We start from the raw sequence: 17,088 nt of genomic DNA on the forward strand, positions 1-17,088 counted from the left end.
GCTCCCAGGTGAGCAGGCAAGAGTCTCTGGACTGGCAGGTGGTCACAGCACATGACGGCGGAGCCTCCAGGTAGACTAGCAGACAGGTAGCAGGTGAGCGCTCCCAGGTGAGCGGGCAAGCTGGTCCATAGACAGACTGACAGGTGTCGGAAGGCAGACCGTCGGACCTCAGGCAAGCAAGCAGGTAAGCGGATAACAGGCAGGAATCAGACAGCAAACTGGCAGGAAACTGGCAGGTAACTGGCAGGTAACTGGATACGGGACCTGAGGGCTGAAGCAGAGTAGTGAACAGTGCAACAACATTGCTCGGGCACCTCCATTTTGGAGGAGGTGCCTTATATATGGAGGGATCCTCCGGCCAATGGCCGGGGACTCCTTAGGGCGACGCGCGCGGCCCCTTTAAGAGAGGGGGAGCGCGCGCGCGCCCTAAGCACAGTGACCGGGGGAGAGCGGGCGCTGCAAGCAGAGCGGGAGGAAGCCGCCGGGCACGGAGCAGAGAGGTGAGGGGAACAGCATCCCTGCCTAGCAGGAGGCAGGGACGCCGACGCTACAGAAGAGAATTTAGTGGACAGGATTATCCTACTTTTGGAAGACTTCGGTGAATTTACTATTCAATTTTCCGCCTTTGTCATCATGAACACAAGGATTAGAATTGGCTACTTTTATTAAAGTTGCAAACAGTTTTGCGGCATTCAGTAGTGGCCACATCGCTTTTCACCCATCATATCATGAAACTGCAGAAAAATTCTATTAGCGTATACAATGGACCTATTGAAGGACATCTTTGAACTGGAGGTATGGCAAAAGGGTGCTCTTTTTTGCCCACGTCTTTGCAGAATATGTAGGATTAAAGAAGTTGTCCACTACTTGGACAACTTCTTGTCATAACCCTCGTTTGTTCTTGATAAAATAATAAAGCTTATACTCACCTCCTGTGCCGGTGCCATTCCCGCTGTGTTGGCACTCGCTCTCCCCGGGGCTCCTGTGCTGTTATTGTGACACATGACGCTAGTGCCCAATCAGCACTGGCATCACTGTCCCTGTCTCATGTTGAATTGAACATGAAGAGGAAGTCTGGGATCAGCTGACGCCCGGACTTCCTCTTCATGTTCGATTTGTCTGAAGGCAAGGACAGTGATGTAGGCGTCACGTGTCACAGCAACCGCACAGGAGCCCTGATAGAGCGAGTGCCGACACTTTGGGAATGGCGCCGGCACGGGAGATGAGTATAAGCTTTATTATTTTATGGGGCAAAACATTTTGATCAAGAAGGGGTTGTCCTAGTAGTGGAAAACCCCTTTAAAGGGGTTTTCCCACAAATGAAAGTTCATTTTAATCAATAGATCTTGGAATAATAATAACTTCCACAATTGGATGTGTTTAAATAAAATGTTCCTGTGCTGAGATAATCTTATAAATGTGCCCCTGTGTAATGGCTGTGTCTGACCATGTACGGAACATGGTCTGATCATACTACATCTCCTGGGCAGGGGAGGATGCAAAACAGTAGACATTACAGCATGGGATCACAAATGATTCTTTCTGTGAGGTAAAACATTTCACTGCCTGTTTTTAAGCAATTTTTTACATTTGCCCACACCACTCCAGGCCATTTAACCGCCTAAATGCCACGATTAATATCAATCGTAACATTTATGAGGCTGAGAGAGGGGGTGGCACCTTCTCCCTTCCGATCGGCGCCACCGCGACGTCATCACGAGGGCCCGATTGTCAAACTCCAGGTCTGCAAGCTACGGGAAGCCTGTTAAACCATGCTGAGAGCATGGTCTAAGAAGTTTCTGTTAGTGGAACACTCACAGGTATAATGCATTACAGTGCTGGTGCATTGTAATACAATGCATTATACCAGCGAGTAATGAAAGTTAAAGTCCCATAGAGGGACTAAGTAAAGTAACTAAGTAAAACAAAAATGTCACATGACTGGGACATAACCACTCTGGGACATATTTTGGTCACGAAGGTCCTCCTCACAGCACACCTCTCTGCCCTTGAGAAAGCGGTGCCTTCATACCGCGAAACGCGCGTCAGGCTGCACCCACTACCAGCCACCTTCTCCCCCTGACTCCCGCAGCTGTACTCTCGGTAGGTACCACTTATCCTGCGCCTATGTCCAGTTCTCTTCTATTGCGGCTATGTAGTCTTAGACAAGTCTGAACTTTTATGCTTATGTCTTGTATTATTTGCCGCTCTGGTTGGGGACTGACTTAGGATCAGTAGAAACATAGACACATTTACATATTGTGGGTCCCCCCCCCCCCTTTTGGTGCCCCTGCCTTTTTTTCCTGGGGCTCATTGATTGTGACATGCCATCGCTGTGTTGATAACTTGATAAAATTGTATACTTTTTCAAAACAATTTGTTGCTGCTTTTTTCTCCTTTTCTAAGGTATAATACTTTGCTGTGCTGGTGCATTGTAATGCAATGCAATTTACCAGCGATCAGAGTAATGAAAGTTAAAGTCCCATAGAGGGACTAAGTAAAGTAACTAAGTAAAGTAAAACAAAAATGTTTTAAAAATGTTAAAAATATTAAAAAAAAAAATCACAAAATAAACAAGAAAAAAATGGAAAAAAATATTACACCAATAAAAACAGAAATAAACAAAAAAGTACACATATTTGGTACTGCTGTATCCATAACAACCTGAACTATAAGCTTGTCACACTAGTAAACCACTTCAATGAACATCGTAAAAAAAATTAAAAGACTAGGCAAAAAACGTATAGCTCTCAGAATACAGCAATGAAAAAAAAATCTTGTTTCTAAAAAATAGTTTTGATTTTGTAAATGCGCCATAACATAAAGCAAGAAATGTGGCATCACTGTAATCATACTAACCCGAAGAACAAAACCGTCTTATCACTTTTACCACATGGTAAATGGCATAAACCCACCCCGCACCTTCCAAAAAAAAAAAAATTCTGATTTGCTGTTTTTTGATAATTCTGTCTCCTAAAAATTGGAATAGAATGCTATCAAAAAATGTTATGTTTCCCAAAACAGTACCAATAAAAATGTCAACTGGTCCTACAAAAAACAAGCCTTGACATTACTGTTAATAGGAATATAGAAAAACTTTTTGTGTAAAAAAAAAAAAAAAAAAAAAACCCCGTCTTTTAGTGTGTGACAGCACCCAAACATAAGAACCCGATATCAATCAGGTATAACTGTAATCTCACTGACCTGAAGAATAAATTCATCATATCATTTATATCGCACAAGGAACAGCATAAAAATAATCAAAACCAATTCTTCACCTCCTGTTGATTTGTTAATTCTGCCTCCCAAAGAAGGCTCGGCTCACAGTTATCCTGTGCTCTGCACTGAGCGCTTATGACTCGCCCCCTGGGCCGTGGGGTATCCGGAACCGGGCCTTCTTGTGTACGGTGCTGATGGGGGTAGTAGTTGCAACCCGATCCCGTGGCTCAGGGTGGTCAGACCAAATGGCGGCAGTCTATTTGTAGGGTTTTGAAATGTCCGACTACGCCACCCGTGGATTGCGATCAGGGATGACCGCCGCTGCAAGGCAGACCGCTGAGGCTGGTGTTAGTGACGCGCCCCCTGGGACATATTCCTTTTTGAGGGGAATACCCGGCACCGGATCAGATGGGGGGTTGTAGTCTCCGAGCGGCTGTGACCCGGCCCGTGCCCAGGGCGTCAAGCTCAGTGTTATGTGGCAGTCCTACAGATGTTATTAAGAGTTCTTTTGTGTCGACTACGCCACCCGTTGGGATGCGGTCACTGTGGCCGCCGCTGCAGCAGGGTCCGCTGAGGCTGATGGTGGGTGCGCAGCTTGGTGGGATAACCCCCAACGGGAGGGGTATAGCCTCAGAGGGGACAGGCGCAGAGGATGGGGGTTGTGGTGGTGTAGTGCAGACGGCAGTGAAGACAGAGTCGGGTTGTGCAGTTAAGGGTGTTTACTTACTGCAGATGTTGTACTGGTCACTCCAGCTGCTAGTGACCACCCGAGCCGTGCTGCGTCCACCAGGTCCTGGATCCAGCCAACCCCCAAACAAGTCCGGAGCGTGGCCCTGAGCTCTCTTTCTGTCCCGTTCTCTGGCCGTCCCCACCAGTAATCCACCTAGGTCCAGCTCCCTCGGGCCTTCTGTTGGGACACCCTTGGCCCTGGGTTCCCTGACCCTTCATGTGGTGTGCCTTCGGGGTGGATGTGATGGGTGACCGTGGCAAACGCTGCCCACGGTCTCCGGTCTCTGGCTGGGGAATGTTTTTACCCCCACCAGCTTGGGTTCCGGTACCCTGATGCCGACTCTTCACCCGGTGCTTTTAGTTGGGATCTCAGAGTCCTTCTCTGCTGTGCTCTGGGTCTCTCTCTTTTCTCCTCTCTCACTCTGGGTCTTGGTCTTTCTTCTCTCCTCTGCTCCTGACTTGTTCTCTGCAGCTGACTCTCTGCATCTGATCCTCTGCATCTGACCCTGATCTTTGTTGGTGCCCACCTTATATACACCCTCTATGTGTGAGCTCAGGTGACCAGCACCCAATGAGCTCCTATCTTTACCCAGGCTGCTCCCCCTATCTGCCCCTACACTACATGGGATGTACCACCCCCCTCCCACTCCAGCCAGGAACAGACTCGGTCGTACCTGCACATTTCTAAGTGGGAGTACCGTCGGCCTGTTCCCCGGAAATGGGATGTGTGTAGTGCATGCAGCCTACCGAGCTCAGTTCCACTCTCCATCCTTGCCCGGGAGTGGAATATCACACCTCTGGGTTGAGGTGCAATACCCCTGTAGCAGCCGAATCCTCAGGGTGCTACATTCCCCCCTGGTAAATCACAGCACGTCCTCGGGCTGTAAAGACAAAAACACCAAAACATACAAAATTTTTTTTTTTTTCATATAAACATAATAAAACATATAAAACATTATATATATAAAACTTTTCATATAAACATTCTCGTAGTCGTTTCTTGTTTCAGGTTCCTCCTCCGGACACTGTGCAACGTGTGTCCGGGAAAAGTGCGACAGTCTCTTAGAAAACTGGTTTTCCTATAAAACCGATAGGGGGCGCTTTAGGACGCGCAACTATTTACAAGGGAAGTTGGCCGCTCTCAGTCCTCGGCCAGGTAAGGAGGGAAAGGGAATGGCTGCTCACAGTCCTCAGCCTGTGGGATTAAGGGGTTAACGGGTAAACAGTTCACTCTTGCTGGTCCCAACGGGGACTATATATATATGTATCAACAGTTTCTTTGGTACCCGGTCGGGTAACTATTTACATCACTGCTCTGCCGCACTCAACGGCGTCTTCCTCCTGCTCTTTGCTTACAGCTGGTTGTTACTTCAGACCCGTCCGGGTCCTCTTGCTCCTCCTCCTCACACCGCAACTCCTCCTCCGTCAGGCGGTGTACGTGGAGGGCATAAGGTCCTTTGGCACACTTGTGCCGGGTGAAGGTGACCTCGTCTCCGATGTAGAGGTCTCGACCTCTGTGCCCCTCCGGCAGATGGGACTCCACGTCTCTGCGCGTGACAAAGACGTCGCCGTGGGTGTTGTTGTCTCGAATGAAGCCCCACCCATGCTGCAGATTAAACTTTATTACAGTCCTGGTGGTACGGGGACTGTGCGCTGCACGGGGGTCCCTCCTGGTCCGGCTCTTTTGCTCGGCGCTCCTTATTTGGGCCTGTTGTTCCCGGACCCGCCTCTCTCTCCGCTCCCTCGCGAACTCTTCGAGCTGTTGTCGGCAACACTCAGCGCGCTCCGCTGCAGCTGCCCTGGTTTCCTGAGTGAACCCCATTAGATCTTCTCCGGTGGGGTCCCACTCAAACTGTGCTTCCGCTAGCGGGGGCGAGATCCTTATTACGGGCTTCGGAGCCGGAATCAGGGGTGCACACATGGCCCCAACCCTCCTCTGGCGCTCCAGTCCATAATATTCCTGGGGCCAGATGAAAGGCTGCCCGTCCGGCCACGTGTGCTGGGCAAACAAGTCCTCTCCCAGACGCGGCACCCTTGGTTTTACGGGTGCGGGCGCGGTGGTGGTGGCGCCCGGGTTGCCCAGGCCTTGCGGCCAGGCCTGGGGCACCTGGAAGGTGAAGGGCACCGTTAGGACGGCGGCGCCCTGGGCTACCTGGCCTTGCGGCCAGGCCGGAGGCTCCGCGGAGGTAGGGGGCGCTGTTGGTGATGCGACGCCCGGGAATTCTAGGCCCTGCGACCAGGCTGGTGGTACTTCCTGCTTGGTCACGCTCGGGGTTGAGGCGTGTGACGTCACAGGGGTCGCGGCGGCGGCTTCCGGTTGGGGCCTAGTCTGCGTCGGTGACATGGCGTTTTCGGGCACAGCAGGGGGACTTTCGGGCTCTGCGACGGGGAGCTGGGGCAGGTAAGCGGTGTCACGGCTTGGGGTATAGGCGTCCCCTTTACCTGCCTCCATGCGTTCGGCTCCCTCCTCGGCGCCGTCTCCGGCCTTGGGTCCTCCCGCGCCATCCTCAGAGGCGGTCTCCTTCCTCATCTCGGCTGGCGTGCTCCGGGTCTTGGTTTGCTGGGCCATCTCCCGGCTCCACTCCGCCAATGTCTCTCGCTGTACCCGGGCCATCCTCCGTGCGAGGCCCTCCAGGGCAGTCTGTGCACACTCCCGGTCTCGGGGGAGCTGTGCAAGGACCTCCACTAGGCCTAGTGGGGTCGTGGTGTCCAGCAGGCTCCTGACCAACGGGTCGGTGCTGCTCTGCTCTTCTTCCAGCAGGCTCCTGGCCAGCGGGCCGGTGCTGCTCTGCTCTCTGGACATCTCCGGGTGAGCTTCTCTGCTACTCCTCTCCAGACTTCTTGTCTCCGGGTGCGCTCGCTCCAGACTGCTCCAGGCGGCACCCATCTTCGTTCTTTTCTTTCGTCTCCTCCCACTTCGAGGGCGGTCCCGGGGCAACTCGGTGACTGTCAGCTCCAGGGGTAGTTCTTTCACGCTGACAGACACCTCTAGCATCACAGTCTCTGTTGGTGGGGGCGGTTTCCACTTTTGGCGCCATTTTCTGTCCTGGCCCACGATGGGAGGCGGCCTCTTGCCCTCCTTTGGCACGCCCATAATGGCGTCCGCTGCTCTTCCAAGGCGGGAAATCTGCGGTTTTGGCGGGAAGCGTCGCCCAGTGGCGGGAAACTCTGCAGATGGCGGGAACAAGCTGGAAATGGCGGACAATCGGCAGGAAACGACTGGTGATGGAGTCCGATGGCGTGGACCCTCCGGAACCGGCGGGAGACTTCTTTTTGAGGTAACGATGTTCTTTTCTTCAGGCACGCAGTACCCGGGTGTTGCGGGCACGTAATCCTGCCGACTACGCCAAAGTTGACGCGCCCCCTGGGACATATTCCTTTTTGAGGGGAATACCCGGCACCGGATCAGATGGGGGGTTGTAGTCTCCGAGCGGCTGTGACCCGGCCCGTGCCCAGGGCGTCAAGCTCAGTGTTATGTGGCAGTCCTACAGATGTTATTAAGAGTTCTTTTGTGTCGACTACGCCACCCGTTGGGATGCGGTCACTGTGGCCGCCGCTGCAGCAGGGTCCGCTGAGGCTGATGGTGGGTGCGCAGCTTGGTGGGATAACCCCCAACGGGAGGGGTATAGCCTCAGAGGGGACAGGCGCAGAGGATGGGGGTTGTGGTGGTGTAGTGCAGACGGCAGTGAAGACAGAGTCGGGTTGTGCAGTTAAGGGTGTTTACTTACTGCAGATGTTGTACTGGTCACTCCAGCTGCTAGTGACCACCCGAGCCGTGCTGCGTCCACCAGGTCCTGGATCCAGCCAACCCCCAAACAAGTCCGGAGCGTGGCCCTGAGCTCTCTTTCTGTCCCGTTCTCTGGCCGTCCCCACCAGTAATCCACCTAGGTCCAGCTCCCTCGGGCCTTCTGTTGGGACACCCTTGGCCCTGGGTTCCCTGACCCTTCATGTGGTGTGCCTTCGGGGTGGATGTGATGGGTGACCGTGGCAAACGCTGCCCACGGTCTCCGGTCTCTGGCTGGGGAATGTTTTTACCCCCACCAGCTTGGGTTCCGGTACCCTGATGCCGACTCTTCACCCGGTGCTTTTAGTTGGGATCTCAGAGTCCTTCTCTGCTGTGCTCTGGGTCTCTCTCTTTTCTCCTCTCTCACTCTGGGTCTTGGTCTTTCTTCTCTCCTCTGCTCCTGACTTGTTCTCTGCAGCTGACTCTCTGCATCTGATCCTCTGCATCTGACCCTGATCTTTGTTGGTGCCCACCTTATATACACCCTCTATGTGTGAGCTCAGGTGACCAGCACCCAATGAGCTCCTATCTTTACCCAGGCTGCTCCCCCTATCTGCCCCTACACTACATGGGATGTACCACCCCCCTCCCACTCCAGCCAGGAACAGACTCGGTCGTACCTGCACATTTCTAAGTGGGAGTACCGTCGGCCTGTTCCCCGGAAATGGGATGTGTGTAGTGCATGCAGCCTACCGAGCTCAGTTCCACTCTCCATCCTTGCCCGGGAGTGGAATATCACACCTCTGGGTTGAGGTGCAATACCCCTGTAGCAGCCGAATCCTCAGGGTGCTACATTAGTGTGCAGCACAGGTATAGGATAACTCCCCATGGAAAGAGTGTAGCCTCAGGGAAGTGTAATAGGATGCTGGAGGTGATGGTGCAGGCACAGCATAAATAACCAATGCTGCAGTCCAGGCCTTTACTCACAGTTGTTATCCATGTCATTTCTGTCAGCAATGACTGCCCAAGCCGTGCTGCGTCCACCAGGTGAGGGGCTCGGTCAACCCCCAGGCAATTCATGAGTATGGCACAGGACCCCCTTCTGTCCTTTCTCTGGCCTCTCGTGCCCCATCAGTGACCAAACTTCTGTCCAGCTGCCGCGGATCTATGCGGGCAAACGTGGGCCCCGTTTCCCGCTATCCTATATGGTGCCTTCCTAGCAGGTTTGGCGGGGGGTCGCACCAATAGATGATCACGACCTCCGGTTTTTGGCTGAGGGATAATTTACCTCCACCAACTTGGGAATCCGGTACCCTTTTTCTGCCTGACCCTTCACCCGATATCTCGTGGGTTCTTAGGGTCCCTTCTGCCTTCTTGTTTCTGGAGCCTTTCTACTTCTCTGTCTCTTCTCCTTCTCTCCTGTTCCTTCTTTTCTTTCTCTTCTCCTCTCCGGCTCCGGCCTTCACCCTAGGCCTGCCTTCTGAGCAGAGCTCCTACAGAGCCGATGCTCCCTGTCACCTCTCTACTGTACTCACTTTCTCTTTCTCTGACTGAACTAAGATGGCTCCCAACTTTTATCTGCTTCTCTGTGTTGAGCTCAGGTGACCAGCACCCAATGAGCTCCTTCCTATGCTCCAGAAACCTTCCCCTTCTGCTCCTACATCACTGGGTTCTCTCCCCCCTCCCCACTCCAGCTAGGGACATGGTCAGTTGTGCCTGCATATATATAAATGGGAGCACCGTCGAGCTGTCCCCCGGAAATGGGGTGAGAGTGTGTATGCAGCTAACTGAGCCCTGGTCCACATTCCATCCTCACCTGGGAGTGGAATATCACACCTCTGGTTGAGGTGCAATACCCCTGTAGCAACCGAACCCTCGGGGCGCTACATTCCCCCCCGGTAAACCACAGCACGTCCTCGGGCTTTAAAAGAGAAAAAACATTTGATTTACAAGACATGCAAAACTTTTTCAAAACTTTTTACATTAGAAAATGGCCGGCATTATTCAACTTCCCTTTATGGGAAACACTTTCTCTTTACTAGACATTATACTGCATTTTTAATATTACCCAAACTCTTTTGTCATATATCATATAAAACATTTTCAATACTATGTAACTCTTTTAGCAGCATATAAAACTTTTCATATAAAACATTTTAGTAAATTCTCTTCTTCACTGGCCACTGTGCAACTTGCGACCAGGTGTCCATTTTTTCAACAAGGTGCAAAACTTCAGCAAGCTTTCAAACATGAGAGACGGTTTGTCCAGAGGTAGACGTTGCTGTTCTTTTATAAAACCAGCTTTAAGAAGCGCAACTATTTACAGGGATTGGCCGCTCCCAGTCCTCGGCCGGATGGGAAAGGGGAATGGCTGCTCTCAGTCCTCAGCCAGGTGGGGAAGAGGGATGACTGCTCTCAGTCCTCAGCCAGGTGACTTGGGGGTTAATTTTGAATGGGCAACAGTCCCAACGGGGCAACAAAAACAGTTCTTTGTACCCAGATGGGTAACTATGTACAGTTATACTCTACCGTTTACTGGTAACGGTATCCTCCGTATGCGCCTTGCTCCTCATGGTGGTGATCTTCAGACCCGTCCGGGCCCTCTTGGTATCCGTGTGCTGAGTAGTACTGCTCCTCCTCTTCTACTACTCTGTGAACGTGGAGGGCGTACCACCCCTTCACGCCTCGGTGTCGGGTGTAGGAAACCACGTCTCCAGGATACAGATCCCGCCCACGATGACCTTCCGGCAGGAGGCTCTCCACATCCCTTCAGGTCACGAACACGTCGCTAATAGTGTTTGGGTCTCTTATGAAACCCCAGCCATGCTCTTGCTGGAATTTCACCATGGTCCCGGTGGCTCGGGGACTGCGGGGCGGCTTGGGGGTCTCGCCGGGTACGCATCTTTTGCTTGGCGCTCTGGGCCTGCAGCTGCTCCTGCCTCTGACGCCGCTCTCGCTGCTCCCTTTCAAACAGCGCCACCTGTTGGCTGCAGGTCTCCCGCCTGCAGGCTGCGTTCCCCCGCGTCTCTTGAGCGAACCCGATCAGGTCCTCTCCGGTCGGGTCCCACTCATACTGGGCGTCTTCAATCGGGGGCTGGGGAACTTCCGCGGGCTCCGGAGCAGGTATGAGTGGATGAAGTAGGGCTCCGGCCTCCGCGGATGGGCATCCCCTTTGCCGAGGATTAACCCACCCGGGCTGCCAAATTAAGGGCTGTCCATCCGGACCCGTATGTTGGGCGTACAGGTCCGCGCCCAGAGGTGGTGGTACTGGCAGTGGGGACGCTATCGGGCGAGCGGCGCCCGGGGGCCTCGAACCTTGCGACCAGGCCCGAGGCGAACTGCTTCCGGTCACGCCCGGGGTCAGAGGGCACGGTGTGGGATGTGGCTCGGTGACGGCGCCCGCGGCTTGGGGCCTAGGTGGAGGCGGTGGGAGCGTGGTGGCGGCGACGGCTCCCGGGGGTTCTGGCTCCGTGACCGGATCCTGGGGCAGGTTCGTGGCATCCAGACACGGGGTAGGTACATCCCCTCTACTTGCCTCACATGCGGTGTTGTCCTCGGCCTCCGGTCCGCTCTCCCTGTCCTCGGGGGCAGGCGCGCTGCTAGATGTTGGCAGCATCTCCTGCGGTCGGGTCACGACTAGTGTTGAGCCACCCCTGTAGTGTTCGGGTTCGGTTCGTCGAACACAGGGATGTTCGAGGAACTGTTCGTCGAACTGTTCGTCGAACACCTTAGAACACCGTCGAACACCGTTAAAACCAATGGCAGGCAAACAAAAACACATAGAAATACATAGAAAACACCTTCAAAGGTGTCCAAAAGCTGACAAACTGCTCAGAAGACGCTCTCTTTAAAAAAGCCGTCCGGCAATTCAGCAGCGGCATACACCGGTACCCGACAATTTAGACAAGAAGGAATAGAGCATCACACATAGATTAGATAGATAGAAACATGTCAGTCACATATATAAGAAGTACAGTGACAGTGTTGGTTACTGTACTTGTCATTTAGTGTAAAGGATTTATTAAAAAAAATATTAGTGCTTTCATGCACCGTCTCTTTAAAAAAGCCGGCCGGCAATTCAGCAGCGGTACCCGACAATTTAGAACAGAAAGATAGAGCATCACACATAGATTAGATAGATAGAAACATGTCAGTCACATATATAAGAAGTACAGTGACATTGTTGGTTACTGTACTTGTCATTTAGTGTTAAAATAAAGTATTTATTAAAAAAAAAAATGTCGTGGGGTCCAGCCTATTTTAATAGCTAACAAAGGCTAGGCAGACAGCTGGGGGCTGATATTAATAGCCCAGGAAGGATGCCATGAATATTGGCCCCCTCCCAGGCTAGAAACGCCAGCCGTCAGCTTTTTTAAAGAGATGGTGCATGAAAACACTATTATTTTTTTAAATAAATCCTTTACACTAAATGACAAGTACAGTAATCAACACTGTCACTGTACTTCTTATATATGTGACTGACATGTTTCTATCTATCTATCTAATCTATGTGTGATGCTTTATTCTTTCTGTTCTAAATTGTCGGGTACCGGTATATGCCGCTGCTGAATTGCCGGCTTTTCATGTTTCACTGTGAGCACTGTTCCCATCGATTTGGGCAATCACTGTAATGCCACAACCACCATGGCTGTGGCATTACAGTGAGTGGCAGACAATCCCTGCATGATTGGTGCTCTAAATAGCGCCAGACATGCAGGACACGCTTTTGGTGCACGAACAGTTATCGAACAAAACCTCGAACAGCCGAATTTTTTGCAAATCGTTCGGGTTCGTCGAACAACTCTAACACCGCCCAAAACAGCTCGAATTTGAGATTGGCGAAAAGTTCAAGTCGAACACCGCTCATCTCTAGTCACGACCCGCCGGGCCATCTCCTCCTTCCACCTGGCGATGACTTCCCGCTGCGCTTGAACCATCCTCCGGTCCAGCTCCTCCAGCGCAGTCCGCATGAACTCCGGGTCCTCCTTGGGGAGCTGTGCTATCAGCTCCGTGAGGCTGCATGGGGATTCGGCCTGCTGCAGGCCCCTCGCCAGGGTGCTGGAGCTGGTTCCTCTCTCCATCTCCGGGTGTGGTCTGGTGAGACTGATCCAAACCACACCCTGCCCCACAGTTTTCTTCTCTTTCCGCCCCCATTGGGGGTGGTCTTGGGGCAATCTGCTGACAATCACTCTCAGGGGCAGCTCCCCCACCTTGATGGACATCTCTACAGCCGTACTCATGGCTGTTGGGGGTGGGCTCCTTCTTTGGCGCCATTCTGGGACCTGGCCCACGATGGGAGGTGGCTTCCTGTTGTCTTTTGGCACGCTCATTATGGCGTCCATTCTTCTGGGGCGGGCGCCATTTTCAATACAGTGAAACAGTCTTTTTTCAGGCACGCAATACCCGTTTGTGGCGGGTTGGTCACAATCCTGCCGACTACGCCAACGTGGGCCCCGTTTCCCGCTATCCTATATAGTGCCTTCCTAGCAGGTTTGGTGGGGGGTCGCACCAACAGATGATCACGACCTCCGGTTTTTGGCTGAGGGATAATTTACCTCCACCAACTTAGGAATCCGGTACCCTTATTCTGCCTGACCCTTCACCCGATATCTTGTGGGTTCTTAGGGTCCCTTCTTCCTTCTTGTTTCTGGAGCCTTTCTACTTCTCTGTCTCTTCTCCTTCTCTCCTGTTCCTTCTTCTCCTTCTCTTCTCCTCTCCGGCTTCGGCCTTCACCCTAGGCTTGCCTTCTGAGCAGAGCTCCTACAGAGCCGATGCTCCCTGTCACCTCTCTACTGTACTCACTTTCTCTTTCTCTGACTGTACTAAGATGACTCCCACCTTTTATCTTCTTCTCTGTGTTGAGCTCAGGTGACCAGCACCCAATGAGCTCCTTCCTATGCTCCAGAAACCGTCCCCTTCTGCTCCTACATCACTGGGTTCTCTCCCCCCTCCCCACTCCAGCCAGGGACATGGTCACTTGTGCCTGCATATATATAAATGGGAGCACCGTCGATCTGTCCCCTGGAAATGGGGTGAGTGTGTGTATGCAGCTAACTGAGCCCTGGTCCACACTCCGTCCTCACCTGGGAGTGGAATATCACACCTCTGGTTGAGGTGCAATACCCCTGTAGCAACTGAACCCTCAGGGCGCTACACTTACACTGGGGTTTCTGTGTAAATCTCTGAAATATGTGGTTGAGACAGAAACCCTGGTGGAAGATTTCCTATAATGAGGCAGATGGAGGCACTATGAACGCCGTCTGGCCTATGATCCAACAGTGTCCGTCATTTTAGGCGTGCATAAAAGCATGGTCCGCCACAACCAATATAAGAACATTATAACTTAATTGCACCTTGATGGGGAAAATTATTACATGGGGGCAAACACCTATCTCATTATAGGATCTTGAATGCTACAAGGGCCCATCATACATCTGACCAACATGTAGGTGGAGACTCAGGTTGCACTGGGGCCCATCAGACACTTGTTACCCCACTGATGGTCATTATAGCTACCTGTATTCTATAAAATTTTGTATTTCACAGCAACATTGTAAACTACCAAGTGTCTACCACTGTTTAAACCTTCTAGCTCCTAAAGGGGTTGTCCAGTCCAAATCAACAAGTCTGCAGTCACTTTGTGTGACTGCAGACTTATGAATCCCCTCAGCTCACACACTGGGCACTGCGGAGATTCGCCAGTTTCTGACCTGGGACCGGAGGGTATGTAAGAAAACAAAATACTACTAATGTTAAATAATTTAAACAATAAGAAAATCTATATTTTACAGATAAATACAGCATTATCAAAAATAATTAAAACTGACCAAACTGCAGCACATTTTAACCATCACTGAAATTCACTGAGCTCAAAGAGATGCTTTTTCTGTGCTATGCTGCTTTCTGAAGTGTAACTGGAATAGGTCATAATTGACAAGCCTAAGAGCTGACAGATGGATTTTTATTTGTGCTGCTGCACTTTCTAAACAACTTCACAGAAAAGAGAAAGGTTTAGAATCATAGATCTCTATCTCATCACTTCTTCAATTTTTACAACATGTAATGATATTATTGTACCATAAATGTTGGGTTTAATATATACAGACATTAGGGTTATAATATTTTTTTACACAAAGAGATTGTATGTGGCAAACACTAGTTACAATGAAAATGGATTGAGTAAGCTGCAATCAGTTTTTGTAAGCTGCAATTGGTTTGGTACTGACTGGACTGGGATTTAAAGTGTAAAGAAGCTCTGTCCTTCACTTTTAACCTTTTCAAAGGTGTTACAGTCTTCCTGATTGGATTTCTAGGTTGAAGAACCCAGAATAGTCAGAATTGGTAGCTGGTGCTCTGTGGTGATGTACCCTTAAAGCAAAGTTGGGAAAGTAACCATGAGTCCTCAACAGACGAGAAATCAAGATTCAGCAAGCTGGGAAATAAGGTGAAGCGACAGCCAGGAGACAAGCAAGATTTTGATACTAGGAGAACATCTATAGAAACCAAATTACAAATCTGAAGGACTAGACGAGATTAAATCCAAGGAAAAGACCTAGGTCTAGGTCAGAGTCAAGTTAAAGAGTAAAGGTTTGTTTAAAATGGACCAACCGACATCACTAAATGTTCCTTGATCGCTAGACCACAGAGGTCTGTGATGCTGGTTCTTCCAAGGGGCTCCCATTCCAGCCACCTGATTGCTCTTGTCAATCACAGGCCTTAGCATTTATATAAACTAAGGATAGGTGTCATGTGTGAAGGGTATTAAAAATATAATCCCATGTCAATCATTGTGCCCTGTTTGGCGGGGGATTATACAGATCTACAATGTACAGCTGTAACCGGACACTTTTGCAGCAAGCAGAAGGGAAAGGGCTGAGGGACAGTGAGTAACAAAACCCCCACCCTCAGCTGTGGAGCTGCCACAGGAAGACCACCTGTGGAACCCCAGCCATGCGGCTCCCTTTGTGTCAGATACTATAATTCAATACCAAGTTATGGGATCACTATATGTCCCAGTTTTTCATAACCTAGATTTTCGAAATCCCAAGAGAATGGGAAATGTCACTCTGGCTTCCACCACAGTCTAGCACATAGGGATAGGGAGATACATGGTGCAGCCTTTCGGAAGCCCGTAGGGCCACTGTGTTTTGTCTTCATGCGTAGCAGGGGCCTGGCTGGATCCGATGACACCAGAACCGGCTCCCTAGGACTGTCCATTAAGAAAGTATATCCCATTTTAGTTTTTGGAATTTTTAGCTGAGAGAGACCAGGGGTGGAGAGTTAAGTCCAACCAGGGGGCAGGAGGGGATGTGACCCAGAGAGGTTAAGAGCTCCAGCAGCCATAGTTCAGTGTCTTTCTCCTGGGAGGTCGTGATGATACATTGTGTGGGAGAAGTCTGGCAACAAAGGGGACCGCAAGCCTCCAATGTGGCAACCCCACCCCCGCAAGCCAGGCCTTCCATCCGACTGGTAACTGACTCTTAATAACTGCTTATACCTTTTGTACCACTACTATTGTGTTTGCATCTCTGACCATTATGTATGTATAACCTTTATGTATATAGTGTGCCCTTATGGCGATTAAATATATAATTTAACTTTGGGCTGCTCTTTTATCTCGATCCACGAACCCTCACGTCCATTATTCGGCTTAATCCTCATGCTACTGGGGCTGGTTTCTGGCCTGGTATAATTCCCATTAACGGACTGACAAGGTTCTGCTTCACTGGGGCTAGTGAAGGGGCCTCTCAGCCTGTCAGGGGTGTGAGCGAGTGTGGTGCCACGTCAATGACTGAGTGGGCCACCTCTTCTCACTCCCGGTGCCTTTCTGTACCCGTGTGGGCAGGGGGTGTCTGTGTAGAACTGTACCAATCTGACCTCATGCGTCCCCGAGGGGTGTGGAACATCATGTTAGTGAAAAGGGCAGATCCGTATCACGTGATCCGTCGGACGCTGCCTGAGGACCAGTGGGTCTGGTTCTTAACCCCTCACCTTAGGGGTAAGGCCCTGGAAATCTTTGGGTACCTCCACACAGTGAGACCACTCTGAGCTATGAGGACATCAAGCAGGCTCTGGTCCAGCAGTATAACTTGACCCTGAGATGTACCAGAAGAAGCACAGGAGTATACAGCGGAGTCCTGCAGACAGCTGGGTCGACCACATGCGGGCCCTCCTGAGAGCCATTGATCAATGGACCACAGGACTGGAGCTCACCACCATCCAGCAACTGAAGGATTTCATCGCGACTGAGCAGTTTCTGTGGAAGTACCCGGAGGACCACCAACAGTACCTCCACGACCGAAAGCCAAAGGGAGCCTCTCCAACAGCAACACTTGCTGACGAGTACTCCAACACCAGGACTCCAGAGGCCAAGAAACTTGCCAGCTGGAGAGGGAGTAAGACAAACGTGGTGTCTG

The sequence above is a fragment of the Phyllobates terribilis genome, unplaced genomic scaffold (genome assembly GCF_046119375.1).
Source record: "Phyllobates terribilis strain yellow unplaced genomic scaffold, ASM4611937v1 Scaffold_7__3_contigs__length_470593459, whole genome shotgun sequence".
NCBI lineage: Eukaryota > Metazoa > Chordata > Amphibia > Anura > Dendrobatidae > Phyllobates > Phyllobates terribilis.